We start from the raw sequence: 13299 nt of genomic DNA, 5'->3' as shown, positions 1-13299 counted from the left end.
CGAAGGTGCACGCGAGGTGCACACCCGGGGCAAACCGGGCTCCGACTTCGTGCACGCCGCACCTTGGAGCACACTTCAGAGCGCTCCTTGGTGCGCACCAGGGCGCGCAACCCAGCCGAGGTGCCCACCCCGGCGAAGGTGCACGCGAGGTGCGCACCCGGGGCAAACCGGGCTCCGACTTCGTGCACGCCATGGTGCCCACCGCGGCGAAGGTGCGCACCTGGGGCAAACCGGGCTCCGACTTCGTGCACGCCGCACCTTGGAGCACACTTCGGAGCGCTCCTTGGTGCGCACCATGGTGCCCACCAGGCCGCGCAACCCAGCCAAGGTGTGCGCACCAAGGTGCACGCGAGGTGCGCACCCGGGGCAAACCGGGGTCCGACTTCGTGCACGCCGCACCTTGGAGCACACATCGGGGCGCTCCCGGGTTCGCACCGGCGTTGCGCACCGTGGTGGGCACCTCGGAGCACACCAAGGTGGGCAGCGAGGTGCGCACCTTTGATGCGATGCCTTCACTAATTTCCATAAAAGGCAAAAAAAAAACGAGATTTTAAAATTTCCGTTTTGAAAGATAGTGAGAAAAAGGGAATGCTGGTGCCATCTTGAGCCCGCCCTGGTGCGCAGCCCAGCCAAGGTTTGCGCACCAAGGTGCCCACCCTGGCGAAGGTGCGCGCCCGGGCAATTAACCCAACTTCCAACTTCGCGCGCGCCAGGGTGGGAGCGCACCCAACAACCGGGCCTGGGAAGAGCCAATGCGAGAAACCCCACCAAACTCTCTGACAAAAAAAGAGGGGGCGCTCCAGTAACCCCGCTTCGGAGCGCACCCTGGGCAAACCCAGCCAAGGTGCCCACCCCGGCCAAGGTGCAGGCGAGGTGCGCACCCGGGGCAAACCGGGCTCCGACAACGTGCACGCCGCACCTTGGAGCACACTTCGTAGCGCTCCCGGGTGCGCACCTCAGAGCACACCAAGGTGGGCAGCGAGGTGCGCACCTTTGATGCGCTGCCTTCACTAATTTCCAGAAAAGGCAAAAAAAAAAGGAGATTTTAAAATTTCCGTTTTGAAAGATAGTGAAAAAAACGGAACGCGCGTGCCATCTTGAGCCCGCCCTGGTGCGCAGCCCAGGTAAGGTGCCACCCTGGCAAAGGTGCGCACCCGGGCAATTAACCCTACTTCCGACTTCGTGCGCGCCAGGGTGGCAACCGGGCCTCGGAAGAGCCAATGCGAGAAACCCCACCAAACGCTCCGACAAAAAAAGAGGCGGCGCTCCAATAACCCCGCTTCGGAGCGCAGCCGGGGCAAACCAAGCCAAGGTGCCCACCCCGACGAAGGTGCACGCGAGGTGCGCACCCGGGGCAAACCGGGCTCCGACAACGTGCACGCAGCACCTTGGAGCACACTTCGAAGCACTCCCGGGTGCCCACCGGCGTTGCGCACCGTGGTGGGCAGCGAGGTGCGCACCTTTGATGCGCTGCCTTCACTAATTTCCAGAAAAAGGCAAAAAAAAATGAGATTTTAAAATTTCCGTTTTGAAAGATAGTGAAAAAAAAGGAACGCGGGTGCCATCTTGAGCCCGCCCTGGTGCGCAGCCCAGGCAAGGCATGCGCACCAAGGTGCCCACCCGAGGTGCACACCCGGGGCAAACCGGGCTCCGACTTCGTGCAGGCCGCACCTTGGAGCACACTTCGGAGCGCTCCTTGGTGCGCACCATGGTGCCCACCAGGGCGCACCCGAGGCAAACCGGGCTCCGACTTCGTGCACGCCGCACCTTGGAGCACACATCGGAGCGCTCCCAGGTTCGCACCAGCGTTGCGCACCTTTGATGCGCTGCCTTCACTAATTTCCAGAAAAGGCAAAAAAAAACGATATTTTAAAATTTCCGTTCTGAAAGATAGTGAAAAAAACGGAACGCGGGTGCCATCTTGAGCCCTTCCTGATGCGCAGCCCAGGCAAGTTGTGCGCACCAAGGTGCCCACCCTGGCGGAGGTGCGCGCCCGGGGCAAACCGGGCTCCGACTTCGTGCACTGCATGGTGCCCACCAAGGCGCGCAACCCAGCCAAGGTGCCCACCGCAGCGAAGGTGCACGCGAGGTGCGCACCCGAGGTGCACACCCGGGGCAAACCGGGCTCCGACTTCGTGCACGCCGCACCTTGGAGCACACTTCAGAGCGCTCCTTGGTACGCACCAGGGCGCGCAACCCAGCCAAGGTGCTCACCCCGGCGAAGGTGCACGCGAGGTGCGCACCCGGGGCAAACCGGGCTCGGACTTCGTGCACGCCGCACCTTGGAGCACACATCGGAGCGCTCCCGGGTTCGCACCAGCATTGCGCACCTTTGATGCGCTGCCTTCACTAATTTCCAGAAAAGGCAAAAAAAAGAAAAAAATGAGATTTTAAAATTTCCGTTTTGAAAGATAGTGAAAAAAACGGAACGCGGGTGCCATCTTGAGCCCGCCCTGGTGTGCAGCCCAGGCAAGTTGTGCGCACCAAGGCACCCACCCTGGCCAAGGTGGGTCACGGGGTGGGTCCTAGGGTGGGTAACGGGGTGGGTACTAAGGTGCGTGCCAAGGTGGGTCATAGGGTGGGTGCCAAGGTGGGCACCAGGGTGGGTGTGCACCAACCCTAGCCAGGGTAGGTCACGGGGTGGTTGTCGGGGTGGGCGTCAAGGAGCCAAGGTGGGTGGCAAGTAGCCAAGTTGCGTGCCAAGGTGGGTGTCGGGGTGGGTGCCAAGGATCCAAGGTGGGTGCCAAGGAACCAAGGTGGGTGTCTGGGTGGGTGCCGAGGTGGGAGCCAGGGTGGGTCCCAAGGTGAGTGCAAAGGTGGGTGCCAGGGTCAAGGTGAGTGCCAATGTGGGTTCCAAGGTGCCAGGGTCAGGGTGAGTGCCAATGTGGGTTCAAAGGTGCTAAGTTGGGTGCGAGGTTGGGTGCGAGGGTGGGTGGGTGCCAAGGTGTGCTAGGTGGAAGCCCGGGTGGGTCGGCATCCCATGGGTGTCGAGTTGGGTGCCTGATGGGTGCTTCTTGTCAAGTTTTAGTCGTCGGGACTCATTTCGAGCCTTAGAGGTCGTTTCTTGTCCGGTTGCCCTGTCTTCGACCTGGGAACCCAATTTTGGTCCTCGGGTCCCATTTTTTTTTGTCTCGCATCCCACTTTTGGCCTGTGGCCTTTTCGGGGTCGATTCTCGTTTTGGGCATCAGAGCATGTTTCTTCTCCTAAAACCCAATATTTGTTTATTAAGTCTCGGAACACATTTTTGTTCTCGTGGACCCATCATGGGTCTTGGAACGCATTTGTGGTCCTTGGGTCCCATTTTGCATCCCGAAACTTGTGTTTTGGTGCTTGATCCCTATTTTGGGTGCCCACCTTGCACCAAGTGCGCACCCGGGGCAAACCGAGCGCCTTGGTGCACCGGGGCAAGATCGAGCGTGCACCCGAGGCGCCCCGAACATGCACCAAGGTGCACTCGGCCCACATGTGAGCGCAGGTCGTTGCGCCCGAGGTGGTGTGTGGGCACCGCGTTGCAGACGGGACACTGCACGCACACGACGCCCCCTCCAGGTGCACGCACGTAGGCCGGGCCGGGTGCACACCCGACGCCCTAGCAAGGTGCGCGCACCCGGGCAGGGCTCACACTTGGCGAACGGGGCGCACTTCGCGAGGGAGGGTGTGCACCTCGACGGGGGTGGGTGGCCGGGGTGGATTCGCACGTGGGTCGCGGTTTGCTAAGTACACACTGCGACAAGCTCATAACGGGTGCGATCATACCAGCGTTAGTGCACCGGATCCCATCAGAACTCCGCAGTTAAGCGCGCTTGGGCCGGAGTAGTACTGGGATGGGTGACCTCCCGGGAAGTCCCGGTGTTGCACCCTTTTTTAGTTTTTCGCCGGGCGTCGCAATGCTATTTGAATAAACCTTTTGCCCGTTTGCGTTCTCGTCGGGGCCGGGCCGGGCCGGGGTGCGCTGCCCGCACTACCGCGCGCGCGGGGGCGACACCGAGCGCGCACCCGAGGCGCCCCGAGCACACAGGCCACGGTGCAACCCGGGCGTTGTGCGCGCACCCCGGTGCGCCCGAGGTGCTGCGCGCGCACCCAGGTGAAATCGGTGTGCACCTCGGCCAGTGCGCGCTCGGTCGAGTCGCGCACGTTGGCCAAGGTGCACGGTGATGTTTCTTACTCTAAGGTTCCGCACCAGACGCCCGGGACAGGTGAGCGAAGCTGGGCGGGGCCGGGTGCGCGGCCGGGGCAGGTGCACGCAGCTGGAGAGAGCTTTGGAGCACACTTCGGAGCGCACCAATGATGCGCTCCATTCAAAAGTTTCCTGAAAAGGCAAAAAAAGTTGAGATTATAGAATTTCCCACTTGAGAGATTGTAAAAAAAAAAAATTTAAAATGAAGGAAACGCGGGTGCCAAGGTGTGCGCAGCCCAGCCAAGGTGTGCGCACCAAGGCGCCCACCCTGGCGAAGGTGCACGCAAGGTGCGCACCCGAGGCAAACCGGACAATTAACCCAACTTTCGACTTCGCGCGCACCTTGGAGCGCACTTCGGAGCGCTCCTTGGTGCGCACCAATCTTGGGCACCTCGGAGTGCACCATGGCGCCCACCAAGGTGCGCACCCGGGGCAAACCGAGCTCCGACTTCGTGCGCACCTTGGAGCGCACGAAAGGTGCGCACCATGGCACCCACCAAGGTGCGCAGCCCAGCCAAGGCGTGCGCATCAAGGTGCGCACCCTGGCGAAGGTGCGCACCCGGGGCAAACCGAGCTCCGACTTCGTGCGCACCTTGGAGCGCACAAAAGGTGCGCAACCCAGCCAAGGTGTGCGCACCCCGGTCAAACCGAGCTCCGAATCGTGCGCACCAGAGGTGCACGCCATCGTGCGCACCTTGGAGCACACTTCGGAGCCCTCCTTGGTGCGCGCCGATGTTGCGCACCTCGGAGCGCACCCGGGGAAAACAATGCAATTAACCCGACTTTCGACTTCGTGGGCACCTCGGAGCGCTCTCGGGTTCGCACCTCGGAGCACACCGAGGTGCGCACCTTTGATGCGCTGCCTTCACCAATTTCCAGAAAAGGCAAGAAAACATTGAGAAGGTGTGCGCACCGAGGTGCCCACCCTGGCGAAGGTGCACGCGAGGTGCGCACCCGGGGCAAACCGGGCTCCGACTTCGTGCACGCCGCACCTTGGAGCACACTTCGGAGCGCTCCTTGGTGCGCACCAGGGCGCGCAACCCAGCCGAGGTGCCCACCCCGGCGAAGGTGCACGCGAGGTGCGCACCCGGGGCAAACCGGGCTCCGACTTCGTGCACGCCATGGTGCCCACCGCGGCGAAGGTGCACGCGAGGTGCGCACCCGGGGCAAACCGGGCTCCGACTTCGTGCACGCCGCACCTTGGAGCACACTTCGGAGCGCTCCTTGGTGCGCACCATGGTGCCCACCAGGGCGCGCAACCCCGCCGAAGGTGCACGCGAGGTGCGCACCCGGGGCAAACCGGGCTCCGACTTCGTGCACGCCGCACCTTGGAGCACACTTCGGAGCGCTCCTTGGTGCGCACCATGGTGCCCACCAGGGCGCGCAACCCCGCCGAAGGTGCACGCGAGGTGCGCACCCGGGGCAAACCGGGCTCCGACTTCGTGCACGCCATGGTGCGCACCGCGGCGAAGGTGCGCACCCGGGGCAAACCGGGCTCCGACTTCGTGCACGCCGCACCTTGGAGCACACTTCGGAGCGCTCCTTGGTGCGCACCAGGGCGCGCAACCCAGCCGAGGTGCCCACCCCGGCGAAGGTGCACGCGAGGTGCGTACCCGGGGCAAACCGGGCTCCGACTTCGTGCACGCCGCACCTTGGAGCACACTTCGGAGCGCTCCTTGGTGCGCACCATGGTGCCCACCAGGCCGCGCAACCCAGCCAAGGTGTGCGCACCAAGGTGCACGCGAGGTGCGCACCCGGGGCAAACCGGGGTCCGACTTCGTGCACGCCGCACCTTGGAGCACACATCGGGGCGCTCCCGGGTTCGCACCGGCGTTGCGCACCGTGGTGGGCACCTCGGAGCACACCAAGGTGGGCAGCGAGGTGCGCACCTTTGATGCGATGCCTTCACTAATTTCCATAAAAGGCAAAAAAAAAACGAGATTTTAAAATTTCCGTTTTGAAAGATAGTGAGAAAAAGGGAATGCTGGTGCCATCTTGAGCCCGCCCTGGTGCGCAGCCCAGCCAAGGTGTGCGCACCAAGGTGCCCACCCTGGCGAAGGTGCGCGCCCGGGCAATTAACCCAACTTCCAACTTCGCGCGCGCCAGGGTGGGAGCGCACCCAACAACCGGGCCTGGGAAGAGCCAATGCGAGAAACCCCACCAAACGCTCTGACAAAAAAAGAGGGGGCGCTCCAGTAACCCCGCTTCGGAGCGCACCCTGGGCAAACCCAGCCAAGGTGCCCACCCCGGCCAAGGTGCAGGCGAGGTGCGCACCCGGGGCAAACCGGGCTCCGACAACGTGCACGCCGCACCTTGGAGCACACTTCGTAGCGCTCCCGGGTGCGCACCTCAGAGCACACCAAGGTGGGCAGCGAGGTGCGCACCTTTGATGCGCTGCCTTCACTAATTTCCAGAAAAGGCAAAAAAAAAAGGAGATTTTAAAATTTCCGTTTTGAAAGATAGTGAAAAAAACGGAACGCGCGTGCCATCTTGAGCCCGCCCTGGTGCGCAGCCCAGGTAAGGTGCCCACCCTGGCAAAGGTGCGCACCCGGGCAATTAACCCTACTTCCGACTTCGTGCGCGCCAGGGTGGCAACCGGGCCTCGGAAGAGCCAATGCGAGAAACCCCACCAAACGCTCCGACAAAAAAAGAGGCGGCGCTCCAATAACCCCGCTTCGGAGCGCAGCCGGGGCAAACCCAGCCAAGGTGCCCACCCCGACGAAGGTGCACGCGAGGTGCGCACCCGGGGCAAACCGGGCTCCGACAACGTGCACGCAGCACCTTGGAGCACACTTCGAAGCACTCCCGGGTGCCCACCGGCGTTGCGCACCGTGGTGGGCAGCGAGGTGCGCACCTTTGATGCGCTGCCTTCACTAATTTCCAGAAAAAGGCAAAAAAAAATGAGATTTTAAAATTTCCGTTTTGAAAGATAGTGAAAAAAAAGGAACGCGGGTGCCATCTTGAGCCCGCCCTGGTGCGCAGCCCAGGCAAGGCATGCGCACCAAGGTGCCCACCCGAGGTGCACACCCGGGGCAAACCGGGCTCCGACTTCGTGCAGGCCGCACCTTGGAGCACACTTCGGAGCGCTCCTTGGTGCGCACCATGGTGCCCACCAGGGCGCGCAACCCAGCCAAGGTCTGCACACTAAGGTGCCCACCCCGGCGAAGGTGCACGCGAGGTGCGCACCCGGGGCAAACCGGGCTCCGACTTCGTGCACGCCATGGTGCCCACCGCGGCGAAGGTGCACGCGAGGTGCGCACCCGGGGCAAACCGGGCTCCGACTTCGTGCACGCCGCACCTTGGAGCACACTTCGGAGCGCTCCTTGGTGCGCACCATGGTGCCCACCAGGGCGCGCAACCCAGCCAAGGTGTGCGCACCAAGGTGCACGCGAGGTGCGCACCCGGGGCAAACCGGGGTCCGACTTCGTGCACGCCGCACCTTGGAGCACACATCGGAGCGCTCCCAGGTTCGCACCAGCGTTGCGCACCTTTGATGCGCTGCCTTCACTAATTTCCAGAAAAGGCAAAAAAAAACGATATTTTAAAATTTCCGTTCTGAAAGATAGTGAAAAAAACGGAACGCGGGTGCCATCTTGAGCCCTTCCTGGTGCGCAGCCCAGGCAAGTTGTGCGCACCAAGGTGCCCACCCTGGCGGAGGTGCGCGCTCGGGGCAAACCGGGCTCCGACTTCGTGCACTGCATGGTGCCCACCAAGGCGCGCAACCCAGCCAAGGTGCCCACCGCAGCGAAGGTGCACGCGAGGTGCACACCCGGGGCAAACCGGGCTCCGACTTCGTGCACGCCGCACCTTGGAGCACACTTCAGAGCGCTCCTTGGTGCGCACCAGGGCGCGCAACCCAGCCGAGGTGCCCACCCCGGCGAAGGTGCACGCGAGGTGCGCACCCGGGGCAAACCGGGCTCCGACTTCGTGCACGCCATGGTGCCCACCGCGGCGAAGGTGCGCACCCGGGGCAAACCGGGCTCCGACTTCGTGCACGCCGCACCTTGGAGCACACTTCGGAGCGCTCCTTGGTGCGCACCATGGTGCCCACCAGGCCGCGCAACCCAGCCAAGGTGTGCGCACCAAGGTGCACGCGAGGTGCGCACCCGGGGCAAACCGGGGTCCGACTTCGTGCACGCCGCACCTTGGAGCACACATCGGGGCGCTCCCGGGTTCGCACCGGCGTTGCGCACCGTGGTGGGCACCTCGGAGCACACCAAGGTGGGCAGCGAGGTGCGCACCTTTGATGCGATGCCTTCACTAATTTCCATAAAAGGCAAAAAAAAAACGAGATTTTAAAATTTCCGTTTTGAAAGATAGTGAGAAAAAGGGAATGCTGGTGCCATCTTGAGCCCGCCCTGGTGCGCAGCCCAGCCAAGGTTTGCGCACCAAGGTGCCCACCCTGGCGAAGGTGCGCGCCCGGGCAATTAACCCAACTTCCAACTTCGCGCGCGCCAGGGTGGGAGCGCACCCAACAACCGGGCCTGGGAAGAGCCAATGCGAGAAACCCCACCAAACTCTCTGACAAAAAAAGAGGGGGCGCTCCAGTAACCCCGCTTCGGAGCGCACCCTGGGCAAACCCAGCCAAGGTGCCCACCCCGGCCAAGGTGCAGGCGAGGTGCGCACCCGGGGCAAACCGGGCTCCGACAACGTGCACGCCGCACCTTGGAGCACACTTCGTAGCGCTCCCGGGTGCGCACCTCAGAGCACACCAAGGTGGGCAGCGAGGTGCGCACCTTTGATGCGCTGCCTTCACTAATTTCCAGAAAAGGCAAAAAAAAAAGGAGATTTTAAAATTTCCGTTTTGAAAGATAGTGAAAAAAACGGAACGCGCGTGCCATCTTGAGCCCGCCCTGGTGCGCAGCCCAGGTAAGGTGCCACCCTGGCAAAGGTGCGCACCCGGGCAATTAACCCTACTTCCGACTTCGTGCGCGCCAGGGTGGCAACCGGGCCTCGGAAGAGCCAATGCGAGAAACCCCACCAAACGCTCCGACAAAAAAAGAGGCGGCGCTCCAATAACCCCGCTTCGGAGCGCAGCCGGGGCAAACCAAGCCAAGGTGCCCACCCCGACGAAGGTGCACGCGAGGTGCGCACCCGGGGCAAACCGGGCTCCGACAACGTGCACGCAGCACCTTGGAGCACACTTCGAAGCACTCCCGGGTGCCCACCGGCGTTGCGCACCGTGGTGGGCAGCGAGGTGCGCACCTTTGATGCGCTGCCTTCACTAATTTCCAGAAAAAGGCAAAAAAAAATGAGATTTTAAAATTTCCGTTTTGAAAGATAGTGAAAAAAAAGGAACGCGGGTGCCATCTTGAGCCCGCCCTGGTGCGCAGCCCAGGCAAGGCATGCGCACCAAGGTGCCCACCCGAGGTGCACACCCGGGGCAAACCGGGCTCCGACTTCGTGCAGGCCGCACCTTGGAGCACACTTCGGAGCGCTCCTTGGTGCGCACCATGGTGCCCACCAGGGCGCACCCGAGGCAAACCGGGCTCCGACTTCGTGCACGCCGCACCTTGGAGCACACATCGGAGCGCTCCCAGGTTCGCACCAGCGTTGCGCACCTTTGATGCGCTGCCTTCACTAATTTCCAGAAAAGGCAAAAAAAAACGATATTTTAAAATTTCCGTTCTGAAAGATAGTGAAAAAAACGGAACGCGGGTGCCATCTTGAGCCCTTCCTGATGCGCAGCCCAGGCAAGTTGTGCGCACCAAGGTGCCCACCCTGGCGGAGGTGCGCGCCCGGGGCAAACCGGGCTCCGACTTCGTGCACTGCATGGTGCCCACCAAGGCGCGCAACCCAGCCAAGGTGCCCACCGCAGCGAAGGTGCACGCGAGGTGCGCACCCGAGGTGCACACCCGGGGCAAACCGGGCTCCGACTTCGTGCACGCCGCACCTTGGAGCACACTTCAGAGCGCTCCTTGGTACGCACCAGGGCGCGCAACCCAGCCAAGGTGCTCACCCCGGCGAAGGTGCACGCGAGGTGCGCACCCGGGGCAAACCGGGCTCGGACTTCGTGCACGCCGCACCTTGGAGCACACATCGGAGCGCTCCCGGGTTCGCACCAGCATTGCGCACCTTTGATGCGCTGCCTTCACTAATTTCCAGAAAAGGCAAAAAAAAGAAAAAAATGAGATTTTAAAATTTCCGTTTTGAAAGATAGTGAAAAAAACGGAACGCGGGTGCCATCTTGAGCCCGCCCTGGTGTGCAGCCCAGGCAAGTTGTGCGCACCAAGGCACCCACCCTGGCCAAGGTGGGTCACGGGGTGGGTCCTAGGGTGGGTAACGGGGTGGGTACTAAGGTGCGTGCCAAGGTGGGTCATAGGGTGGGTGCCAAGGTGGGCACCAGGGTGGGTGTGCACCAACCCTAGCCAGGGTAGGTCACGGGGTGGTTGTCGGGGTGGGCGTCAAGGAGCCAAGGTGGGTGGCAAGTAGCCAAGTTGCGTGCCAAGGTGGGTGTCGGGGTGGGTGCCAAGGATCCAAGGTGGGTGCCAAGGAACCAAGGTGGGTGTCTGGGTGGGTGCCGAGGTGGGAGCCAGGGTGGGTCCCAAGGTGAGTGCAAAGGTGGGTGCCAGGGTCAAGGTGAGTGCCAATGTGGGTTCCAAGGTGCCAGGGTCAGGGTGAGTGCCAATGTGGGTTCAAAGGTGCTAAGTTGGGTGCGAGGTTGGGTGCGAGGGTGGGTGGGTGCCAAGGTGTGCTAGGTGGAAGCCCGGGTGGGTCGGCATCCCATGGGTGTCGAGTTGGGTGCCTGATGGGTGCTTCTTGTCAAGTTTTAGTCGTCGGGACTCATTTCGAGCCTTAGAGGTCGTTTCTTGTCCGGTTGCCCTGTCTTCGACCTGGGAACCCAATTTTGGTCCTCGGGTCCCATTTTTTTTTGTCTCGCATCCCACTTTTGGCCTGTGGCCTTTTCGGGGTCGATTCTCGTTTTGGGCATCAGAGCATGTTTCTTCTCCTAAAACCCAATATTTGTTTATTAAGTCTCGGAACACATTTTTGTTCTCGTGGACCCATCATGGGTCTTGGAACGCATTTGTGGTCCTTGGGTCCCATTTTGCATCCCGAAACTTGTGTTTTGGTGCTTGATCCCTATTTTGGGTGCCCACCTTGCACCAAGTGCGCACCCGGGGCAAACCGAGCGCCTTGGTGCACCGGGGCAAGATCGAGCGTGCACCCGAGGCGCCCCGAACATGCACCAAGGTGCACTCGGCCCACATGTGAGCGCAGGTCGTTGCGCCCGAGGTGGTGTGTGGGCACCGCGTTGCAGACGGGACACTGCACGCACACGACGCCCCCTCCAGGTGCACGCACGTAGGCCGGGCCGGGTGCACACCCGACGCCCTAGCAAGGTGCGCGCACCCGGGCAGGGCTCACACTTGGCGAACGGGGCGCACTTCGCGAGGGAGGGTGTGCACCTCGACGGGGGTGGGTGGCCGGGGTGGATTCGCACGTGGGTCGCGGTTTGCTAAGTACACACTGCGACAAGCTCATAACGGGTGCGATCATACCAGCGTTAGTGCACCGGATCCCATCAGAACTCCGCAGTTAAGCGCGCTTGGGCCGGAGTAGTACTGGGATGGGTGACCTCCCGGGAAGTCCCGGTGTTGCACCCTTTTTTAGTTTTTCGCCGGGCGTCGCAATGCTATTTGAATAAACCTTTTGCCCGTTTGCGTTCTCGTCGGGGCCGGGCCGGGCCGGGGTGCGCTGCCCGCACTACCGCGCGCGCGGGGGCGACACCGAGCGCGCACCCGAGGCGCCCCGAGCACACAGGCCACGGTGCAACCCGGGCGTTGTGCGCGCACCCCGGTGCGCCCGAGGTGCTGCGCGCGCACCCAGGTGAAATCGGTGTGCACCTCGGCCAGTGCGCGCTCGGTCGAGTCGCGCACGTTGGCCAAGGTGCACGGTGATGTTTCTTACTCTAAGGTTCCGCACCAGACGCCCGGGACAGGTGAGCGAAGCTGGGCGGGGCCGGGTGCGCGGCCGGGGCAGGTGCACGCAGCTGGAGAGAGCTTTGGAGCACACTTCGGAGCGCACCAATGATGCGCTCCATTCAAAAGTTTCCTGAAAAGGCAAAAAAAGTTGAGATTATAGAATTTCCCACTTGAGAGATTGTAAAAAAAAAAAATTTAAAATGAAGGAAACGCGGGTGCCAAGGTGTGCGCAGCCCAGCCAAGGTGTGCGCACCAAGGCGCCCACCCTGGCGAAGGTGCACGCAAGGTGCGCACCCGAGGCAAACCGGACAATTAACCCAACTTTCGACTTCGCGCGCACCTTGGAGCGCACTTCGGAGCGCTCCTTGGTGCGCACCAATCTTGGGCACCTCGGAGTGCACCATGGCGCCCACCAAGGTGCGCACCCGGGGCAAACCGAGCTCCGACTTCGTGCGCACCTTGGAGCGCACGAAAGGTGCGCACCATGGCGCCCACCAAGGTGCGCAGCCCAGCCAAGGCGTGCGCATCAAGGTGCGCACCCTGGCGAAGGTGCGCACCCGGGGCAAACCGAGCTCCGACTTCGTGCGCACCTTGGAGCGCACAAAAGGTGCGCAACCCAGCCAAGGTGTGCGCACCCCGGTCAAACCGAGCTCCGAATCGTGCGCACCAGAGGTGCACGCCATCGTGCGCACCTTGGAGCACACTTCGGAGCCCTCCTTGGTGCGCGCCGATGTTGCGCACCTCGGAGCGCACCCGGGGAAAACAATGCAATTAACCCGACTTTCGACTTCGTGGGCACCTCGGAGCGCTCTCGGGTTCGCACCTCGGAGCACACCGAGGTGCGCACCTTTGATGCGCTGCCTTCACCAATTTCCAGAAAAGGCAAGAAAACATTGAGAAGGTGTGCGCACCGAGGTGCCCACCCTGGCGAAGGTGCACGCGAGGTGCGCACCCGGGGCAAACCGGGCTCCGACTTCGTGCACGCCGCACCTTGGAGCACACTTCGGAGCGCTCCTTGGTGCGCACCAGGGCGCGCAACCCAGCCGAGGTGCCCACCCCGGCGAAGGTGCACGCGAGGTGCGCACCCGGGGCAAACCGGGCTCCGACTTCGTGCACGCCATGGTGCCCACCGCGGCGAAGGTGCACGCGAGGTGCGCACCCGGGGCAAACCGGGCTCCGACTTCGTGCACGCCGCA

The 13299-nt window shown here is 62.6% G+C and overlaps 2 non-coding genes across 2 annotated transcripts; both read left to right on the top strand.

The window, feature by feature from the left end:
• Positions 1-3743: 3743 nt before the first annotated feature.
• Positions 3744-3862, top strand: LOC131860543 (5S ribosomal RNA). The gene has a single exon (XR_009359637.1). It is a non-coding gene; the product is annotated as a 5S ribosomal RNA (ribosomal RNA).
• A 7804-nt stretch (positions 3863-11666) lies between these two features.
• Positions 11667-11785, top strand: LOC131860542 (5S ribosomal RNA). Its single transcript, XR_009359636.1, has one exon. It is a non-coding gene; the product is annotated as a 5S ribosomal RNA (ribosomal RNA).
• The last annotated feature ends 1514 nt before the right edge of the window (positions 11786-13299 follow it).

The sequence above is a fragment of the Cryptomeria japonica genome, unplaced genomic scaffold, assembly GCF_030272615.1.
Source record: "Cryptomeria japonica unplaced genomic scaffold, Sugi_1.0 HiC_scaffold_15, whole genome shotgun sequence".
Lineage (NCBI taxonomy): Eukaryota > Viridiplantae > Streptophyta > Pinopsida > Cupressales > Cupressaceae > Cryptomeria > Cryptomeria japonica.
The sequence above is the reverse complement of the archived record's forward strand: the minus strand, read 5'-3'. Positions and strand labels throughout refer to the sequence as shown.